This window comes from Xenopus tropicalis, chromosome 1, assembly GCF_000004195.4.
Source record: "Xenopus tropicalis strain Nigerian chromosome 1, UCB_Xtro_10.0, whole genome shotgun sequence".
Taxonomy (NCBI): Eukaryota; Metazoa; Chordata; class Amphibia; order Anura; family Pipidae; genus Xenopus; species Xenopus tropicalis.
This window is the reverse complement of record NC_030677.2, coordinates 159320810-159330906: the sequence shown is the minus strand read 5'-3', so window position 1 is coordinate 159330906 and position 10097 is coordinate 159320810.

Sequence of the window (10097 nt, the reverse complement as noted above, 5' to 3'; positions counted from 1 at the left end):
TGCATTACATGCTACCACCACTGGGATACACACTATTGATCTCTAGTTCCAGGCAGTGATCTATCATTAGGAAATTGAGTAAAATCACAGCAGTTGAAAAGAAGCATTACTAATTAGCTGACATCTCCAAATAGCTTTTGAGCTGAATTAATTCTTGCACTTAGGTTCCATGTTTTATTAATGTTGTGGCCCAATTTGCAATAAAATCAGTGTGTAATGAGGGTTTATGCATTTAATATTGATTGTAATACTGTGCGGTGACAGTTACATTGCGCCTTGGAGACAATAGAACAGATCATAAATAGAACATAGGAGGACAGTATGGATAATATTTATTATCTAACAATTTCTAATACTAAAATGAATTAAAGAATACATAAATTAAAGAATGAATATAGGAATAAATATAAAGATTATTCTGTCATGTTATATAAATGTACCAGTGATGCCCAAGAGGGGGCCCAGGAGCTGAGTCTGGCCCTTCTGTGTTGCTCCATGCTAGTTGCACAAAATACAGATAATGATGTTTCTTCTGTTATTGTGTTACTCTTTAATCAACATGAAATCTAATATATGGCACATGTCAGGCCCCTAATATTTCAAATGATTAAAGGGTTTTTACCTTGTGTTATTCAGAATATATCTTAATGTAAATATTAAATATAATTGGTACCACTCCAGTGAAGAACATACACTATGCATCCAGTCAGTAGAAAAGAAGTAACTGGAGTGTAATATTTACTATATGTATTTATGTATTTAATGTACACTGCACAGGATTTGTCTTCCGGGTGCCCCTGCATCCCCCCCCCCCCCCCCCCGTGTGCATATGCATGGACGCGCAAGCATCCAGCCACCAGCCCCTCCCTGCGCAGCCACGAGAGAAGTCCCCATTGCTCCGTATGGGAGCCAAATTCCTGCTGCCCCTAAATTTGTGCTGCCCGGCCTGAATGTACAATATAGCCCGACATATACTGTACAAATACACTTCACATTAATACAGAAATATTACCAATCAAAACAGATAACAATACAACACAATAACAATAAGACTACACCATTCACATAGAACAGACCGTGATGTTTTAATCTGCAGTTTTAAACTGATTTATACCACCCTTGGGTAACATTTCAGCTGTGGGTCCTGAATATTTAAATGATAAGATTTTGGTGGGAATAAACTTTTCCCTTCAATGAAGGGAAATGTATATGCTATTACAGGGCTAAAATGCCTTCCCCTTCCCATTGACTCAGGTGGTGCTGCTGCCATGAGGCAAGCTGATAAATAAAGCCCCAGGTGGCAGTGCCCCTGAAGGTACAAAGGATGCTAAAAATCCACTCCTGATAACTTCAGGAGATAAAATTCCATGCGGGGGGGGGGGGGGGGGAGGGCAGCATCCCCTAAGCCCCCTCAGGGCTCCAGTGCATTGCAAAACAGCCCAGTTTTACTCATCACTAGCCTTAAAGCCACAGGTCTAAAGAGTTCTGGATTATTTATTTTTATGTTTATCTTTTAAGAAACATTTCAAGCATTTTCTAATGGGAAAGATGAATTTTTACTTTCACTCTGCATAATATTATTAAAAATGTTAGAAATGTAAACTCCCTAGGATGTAACTTAGCAACCTCTTCATTACATTTTAAAAAAAAAATTCTTATGACTTCCCCAAGCCTAACTAAAAGGCAAAAAATGGAAAGTTCTGAAGCAAAATGCATTGCTTTTTTTCTGCATTTGTGTGAGCTAAGAAGGCCCTTGGGGATCCCCAGAAGGTACGTTAGGGGCCAATTTATACATTTTTTACCTGCCTGTAATAATGGTTACTGCTCAGTACAAAAATAACAATAGTTTTAAATGCTAAATTAATGCTTCCAGCACAGAAAATGTCCAAATTGTTATTCCCTACAGAAATTTGCACTGGAGATTAACAATGTGAAGACACACAGCAGCTCACAGCAGTTGAGCACATTCTGAGAAACTCAAAAATTATTTTGTGTTGATAAATGTGTTAAATCATTTGTGTAAACTTTGTTGTAGCAAAAGCACTTGAATTATCCTGTGTACAGGATAGAACATTTTCTCTCAAATGTTTTAAACATGTTACTTTTATAACTGCTAGGCAAGGTTATTGCTTATGTGAAATTAAAGCCATACTTTCAAAGCTGTCAACTTTCTTGTACTAGCACCCGGGGGGGAGGGTTGTGGTGCGCACAGTGCGCCACCAAAAATTTGCAGTAATGTCACGTGCATGCACGTTTTGCTCTCTGAAGCCACTCAATGCATCCTGCACATGCTCACACGCTTCCATATGATGTCACTGAGAGATTACCACACATCCGCAAAAGAAGGAGAAAATAATAGGGGGAGTTTGACAGTCTGCTTCCCCTCCTTATTCAGCCGCTGTCACGTCTATTGCTTCAGTGATGAAGCATATGATCCCATGCCTGTAGTCCAGCGTCACAAATTTAATCTATACTGAAGCACACAATCCGAAAAAAAAAAGAGATCTGTTATCCCTCTGGTGCCAGAAAAATAATTTTCAAATGGCTATAGTAAACTGCAATCATCTTTTATAGAGCTAATGTTCAGTCTGTGCTTGATGTGACATGCACAAAAGGGAAATATCTGTGGGCATCCTCAGTGGCTTCCCTGGTTGCCAGACATCTCATTTGGGGAACAGGGGGTGTATTAAAAAGTGGAGTGAAGCATTACTGGTACCAGTTCAACCAATCAGCAATTAGATTTCAACAGTTAGAGAACCAAAGCAAAGCACCCGATTGGCTGCTATGAGCAAAATCACCGGTAATGTTTCACTCCACGTTTTACACAGCATGATAAATATACCCCTTAGTGTTAATTGTTCCACCATGCCAAAAGGCTGCCCAAGTTCTTCTTTGCTACAAAAGTCTGTATGGGAAAAATAGTTTTCTACCCGAAACCCAGCATGAGTTAGCAAACTCACTGGGGTTTCCTTTATGATTGCTTTATGATTGCTGGAGCCAGAAGACTTGAGCAATTATAAATCTACCTGTAGTGATGAGCAAATCTGTTCCACTTTGCCATAAAATGTGTGAAATGCGGATACCACACGTCTTTTTTGCACAACTTTTTTGACACAACCTTTTGGATGCGACCACAACTTTTTTCTTACATGCCAAATTTTTGTTGTTGCAAATTTTTGCACCAGTTACCAGCGAATCCATGCCTGCCAGTATACCTTAGTATTCCTCAAATATCACTTTAAAGCTTAGGGGAACCAGCCATTCAGAATGACCTCTGTTTTACTTGGTAGACATCATTATAACTCTAATTTTATAGATTGACTGTAATCCAGTTACTGTAAATCCCATAAAAACTGCAATTTTGCCACCAGTATCATCTGGCTTGCTGAGGGAAATTATTTTAAAAATAAAAATCCCACTGCATGGTGTTTAAGCAAACCCTTTATTCTGTTAGTTTTAAAAGTAGTTACAGGAGTAACGCATCCTCTCCCCACTGCTACGTATGCAAGCTTAGTGGTACACATGTGCACACCCGGGGGAAGGGGGGCTATTCTTAAATCCAGCCCTGACCAAACACATCCATAAAAAATGACCCACCATAAAAATACAGTATTTTGGAAAGCAACCAGAGACTCTTTCATTACATAGTACATGTATGGGATCTGTTCGGAAACACGTTATCCATAAAACTGAATTATGGGAAGGCCATCTACCTTAGACTGTATTTTAATCAAATAATTCCAAATTTTCTGTAATAGTAAAACAGAACCTTGTACTTGGTCCTAACTAAGATATAATTATTGGAGGCAAAACAGTCCTATTGGATTTATTTGATGTTTAAATTATATTTTAGTAGACTGGAGATCTAAATTACAGAAAGATCCCTTACCTGGAAAAACCCAAAGTCCCAAACTCTCTGAAAACAGGCCCCCTATATGTTGCATTCTCCATTTAGTCGACTGATTGTTTAATGATAAACACCAAAGGAAAGTCTGAAGATTCTCATACTCATAGGAAAGACAGTTTAACTACATGACGACAATACATAACAATTGCTCATTCATATCTAAATGTCCAGTCCATGCTACTATATTTTTACAGTACCAACAAGTAATAGCAAAGAAAATGAAAGAAGTTTAAAATATCAATTTTTATTGCTAAAAGAATCCTTCTAGAACAGTTTTCCTATTTCACATTATTTACTGACTTCATTTTAATGCTACTTTGCACACTTATATTAAGAACTGAGCTTTAATTTGAATCTACTTTTCTGATTTATATTGTTTATGCAGCTCTTGATTAGTTTTTACAGTTGCTGTGTCGTGCAATCTTCTTATATATGCAAATATATTCAAATGACTGACATCCTGCTAAACTGTACAATACTCATTACAGTCATTCATATATGACAAAACTGCTATGCCTCACCATCACTGAACTCACGAGCAGGAGAGTCATGGCACTTGCACAGATGTTGTCTGAATACTAAAACATACTCAGCAAAAGGTATTTTAATGGAAAGTTAAAAAAGGAATATTGGCCCTTGTTCACTAAGTTATGTTACAAATGCTATACAGTACTTAAATAATGTTATTCATCAGAATTTTCAAATGACCAGCTGGGGCTCTAGGCATGATTGCGTAACTTTACTAAACACAGTATTTTCCATACTTATGTAATTAAATATACTGAGAGAGATTCTCTCTGAGGCACCACTAGCCCACTTAGGGGCTGATTTATAAGTCCGAATTTTGGACTTTAAAAGGTACGAGTGGTAAAAAAATCGTATTAAATCCAAAAATTTCCGATCGCATCGTGGTTAGACGAAAGTATCGTGGTACGATCCGAAAGTTCCAAAATTTTTGCATCCAAAAGATCGTAAACGGCGCAAAAAACTTTCTGACTTTGAACCTTCAGTGCATGATTTTGGAAGCCTCCCATAGGAATCAATGGCACTCTGCAGCTCCAACCTGGCCCAAGGAAAGTCTCCCATAGGGCTCAATGGCACTCTGCAGCTCCAACCTGGCCCAAGGAAAGTCTCCCATAGGGCTCAATGGCACTCTGCAGCTCCAACCTGGCCCAAGGAAAGTCTCCCATAGGGCTCAATGGCACTCTGCAGCTCCAACCTGGCCCAAGGAAAGTCTCCCATAGAGCTCAATGGCACTCTGCAGCTCCAACCTGCCCCAAGGAAAGTCTCCCATAGGGCTCAATGGCACTCTGCAGCTCCAACCTGCCCCAAGGAAAGTCTCCCATAGGGCTCAGTGGCACTCTGCAGCTCCAACCTGGCCAAAGGAAAGTCACGATACCGAAGCTTGAATGAATCCGAAACTTTCATACTTGTTGCGACAAATACGATTTTGTTGCACAAATTGTAGCAAAGTACGAAAAAGTTGCGGAAATTAACAAAAAAAAAAAACGCAGAAACACGCACAGTTCTAAAACTTAGAAAAAACACAATTTTTTTTGTAATTACCAAATCGTACATTGATAAATGGGCCCAAGAAGAAAGACATTTAAGGCACTCCTGGGTGATTCTAGGTGACCCCCTCTCAGGTTTGGATTAGTGCTTAGAACCTTTCCTGAGATTTCTGTACTGCACATTCCCCCTCATAGATCTGGTACATGGGACACCTGATAATGATGACAGCATGGCGATCTTTAAGCAGTACCCCAGGCTGATTGGTTTTTGAAAAAGAGATGCACCAGTATGGTGTAACAGGTAAACTACTAAAATCACTGGGGGTGCCTAGTGTCTTGAAACCCCCCAATACTATATACTGTTTATATATAAAATAGCTGCACTCAGTTACTAGAGAGAATGCCTGGGTGCACGCCACAAAAGAGTAGTATAGACTGTCATATAAAGCAGGGCACGCACAGGACTTGATAAAGTATTATTAAAAAAAACAAAGTTTATTTGTTATACCAATGTCCTCTTCCTTGAGAGGACACTTTTTTGTGCGACAATTCAAAAAATTTGCAGATTTCATCAAGTTCAAACTTTTTGGTAAATGTAAGACATTCATGGAAACAAGTTTATTCTAATTTTAAAATTGATAGAGTTTTGGTAAATCTGCCCCTTGGCATTTGTTGGCAGATATCGGCTACATGTGCCTGCACCCAAGCAGATTCAGTGCGTCTGGGTGCAGGCACAACTAGAAAGGTTTTTAAGCGTAGGGGATGGATAGTCAGCACTTATCCACAGGCTGACAATCTGTCCTAACTGATGAGAATGTAAAGATGAAACCAATGAAATTGATCCTTAACATGAAAATTGTCTGATAAACATGAGTAACATGGAACCTCTGGCTGCATTTTGTTCATTGTATTAAAACGAGCTTTACAAAATATTTGCATATTAAAACCAGACCAGTTGGCACTGTTGCAGTCTTACTCACTTTACTTTCTCTGTCATTCCTTTTGATCAGATGCACAGTTTCACAGTTCCCTGTTTGTGCTAGATGCAAGGTTCTGCTTATGGAGTCTCACACTCCATTTGAAAATCCTTGCCCCTGATAGAGGATGGAATTAGAAGAAAATTCACCATTTGGGACAATTAACTTAGGGAAGAGGAAAATAACTCTGTTATGGGGAAATGCCTACCAAACTGATTAACTAAGGGAAAGAGATTTGCTGCAGGTAGAGCAGTCAACCACCCACAATGGTAAGAGCATTTCTGGTGTTTTGTCGCCACATATGTTATTTCCCGTTAGGAGAAACTACCTTTCACTTGATTAACAACAGAGTTCTTGAGGTCCTAGACTACGTTTGTGCATATATGTTTGAACTTTTATAATTTAACCCAAAATTCTGCAGTCAAATTAATTTAGATATCTGACTAACCTTCCCATTTCTAGAGCAGCTGGATACAGAATAAATATTTTTGTATAAAGATTTTATAAGGAGCATAATAATGGGGGGAGATGATGACCTGTATAGGAAACAGAATTTTAACCTTAAACTTGAAACTAAAAGTTGAAAGCTTTTTTTTTTTGGTTGTCTGTGTCTGTGTTTGTCCCTGTAACTACAATTGACATTTTATTTTTCTGTACACATTTATGCTAAAATGTTAAATGGAGCTTTGGTCCTACAGAATAGACATATACTGTACTTATTTATATACCTTAGTTTGGGCCCAAAATTGTAAGCTGAATGCCATGTTAAATGTTCCCCTCAACATATTCAAGCATTCTTAAATAAAATAAAAGGTTATTGAAAGGTCTTATTAATTGACATAATCCAATTTGAATAAATTATACACCTCTTCATGATCACTTAACATGAAGTGCTGACATCTTGTCTTTGTGTGCTGTGAGGTATATAAATCACCCTTCCACAGTAATTTGCTGTTTCTATGAAATGACAAAAAATAGCAAGGTCATGTGGAATAGATGCTTAGCACTGATTTTTTTTTTTTTATTAGCCAGTAATATTCTTTCGGTTATTTATAAACACCCAAAGACCATACATGCATACATCCATAAAGCACAGTCTGTAAATTCAATTTAAGGGATGCTTTTATTAAGCCTTAAGGCATAATGTATATGTTTTTTAAAATGTATGTCAGACATGGACAGCTAGAAGCCTTCCAGAGGTTTCAGCATACCCAGTGTTCTTATCCTTACTTTATAACGTTGTACCAGGATGGCATTACATAACCAGAATATGCTTATGGTCTAAAATGTATTATATATATATGAGTACCAGCATAGTCTTTTCCACTTCTCAGCAAGTACCCGACATGAGCTCATATGATAAACGTAGCCCATATATTGATAGAATAGATGAACGCTTTTGTGGCCCATGTAATGGGGAATGATTTTCTCAGCATACTTCCTATTATCTGCCTATTGACAAGTTTCCTGTCTAAATGTTGGATAAGAGCAGCAGACACAAACAAGACAATTCATCCTTTAATCACTTGTATTAGTCACAAGAAAGCATCCTTTGAAGCAGTTCAACTTGCCCCACCTTACAACTAGACAATGTGATACTATAACAATGAACACAGTATGTGGCTTCAAACCATATTCCAGAACAGGAAAGAATAAAATACATTTCCAGTTTGTATCAATTAAGAGGTAACAAAGCCACAGATTTATTTATTTTTAAGCACAAAGCCTAACAGTAGTTTTAACTAAAACAATGAATTTCTTTAAAAAATGGAATAATCTTGGACTGATTACGGTTCACTATAAGCAGTAAATGTTATATAATGAAAAAATGTATCCCCTATTGTAAAACGGAAGGCTATTATAAGTCACCAAGGAATTCCATGACCATTTAAAAACATGACGCTAAAGGCCTTTATACAAGTTATGGGTGGTGACTTCTAATATTCAGCAGGGCGTACTTTATTTATTATGATACACAAGTTTTAGTGAGTCATGTGACAGAAATTACATCACTAAGCACTGATTATAACTGATGACATCACTAAGCAAGTTTATAAGGATATCATTTACAGGATATATTTGGTTTTTGTGTATTAAAATGAAATAAAATAGCACTTTCCTTTTACCATATACAAAGCTAGTCCCATGCACTTTTTCCAGATAAACACAAATTAATGCTAATGTATTGTTACTTAACACCACTCTCTGTTTTTTTTTTATTGTTCAGTTTTAAAAAATGCCACCCACCTCTACATATATGGTTTTTGTGAGTAATTAGCTGCCCATCCCTCACTCTTTGCATGTCCATAAATCCAAAAAGCTAGTGCTATTAATCACAGCGATATATTATGTGTGTGTACTGTCAATTTAGATGGCCCTGGAGATTTTAGGGAATTATAAATGGAACCTAAACAAGTGATCAGTGTATTAAATCACATTTTTAAAGGACATCAAGGTTTCATTAAATATGTTTTAAAGTAATTATAAGGGGGAACCAGAAGAAAAATGAATGTTGTGAAAACTAGCTTTAATAGCTTAAGGAAGGGTGTGCACCCTCAGATGTTTTTACTTTTGTTTGATGTGGGGTAGATTTTTGTGTGTCCCACTGGTTGGCTATGCAAGTTATATTGGATCTCAATCTGTCCTGTGGCTGTACCCATAGCAGAAACATCAATACTAAATGCATGAAAACTGATCAATACCATTTTTTCTGCATTTAGCATTGATGTCTGCTCCCATGGGTAAAGAATCATAGACTTAGAGCAACTAACACGTGTGTGACCTCGTGGGGCTGTGGATGAAACTCTGCCACATGTCAAACACAGGTAAAAACACCCATGGGTATATTTACCCAAAAAAGAACATTAAATGATATGTGTTTATGTAAAAATAAAACAGACATAATAAGAAAGCTATTCACGAAATGGAGAAAAATGTCTGAAATGCTTCACTACTGCACAACTTTTTTTTTTATGCAAGTGAATCCAGACAGCATGTCACACAGGGAAAACCACCACTATAGTGTCCCCTAACATTTACAATTCATTTAACATTCCTTGCATTACATTGTATTAAACAATGTAACAGCAACATATTTTTTTTTTTTTGTATATTCTTTATTTTCAGTTTTGTATATATACAGTACACATCAGAACTGAACCGCTTTTTACCATGGGCATAATAAACACTTCATATATTGAGATGAGACGGATATGCTTAGATTATTTGCAATCATACATGACATTATACCAGTTTACATAATGTTCTGCTTTAACACGATTATTTACAGTAGCTTTTTAGTATTTATTATACTTAGTTAAGCTGTGACGGTGTTGTCTCCTGTTACTGTCTTTATTACCCAGTTGCTGTCTGATATGGTACTGAAGGAAAAAAGAATGGTAAGAAAAGGAGGGGGGGGAGGGGATAAGAGAGAGAAGGGAATAACTTTTTCCTGAAACCGGAGAATGGAAGAGGAAGAAGAATATCCATAACAAGGGGAACAGAACTTGGAAGTGCTCAGTCGCTCAGCCGCTCCGTTGTTGACCTCATATCGTTTCCGGTAGTTAACGTTAGACCTTTTCATGTTTTTCTTAGTAATGCTCCTAGTCCGGTTTCATTCATTTAAACAGCAACATATTTTAATAAATGAATAAATTTCTAGTATAATTGACTGTTGTACTTTTATTACTCATTGTCTGGCTT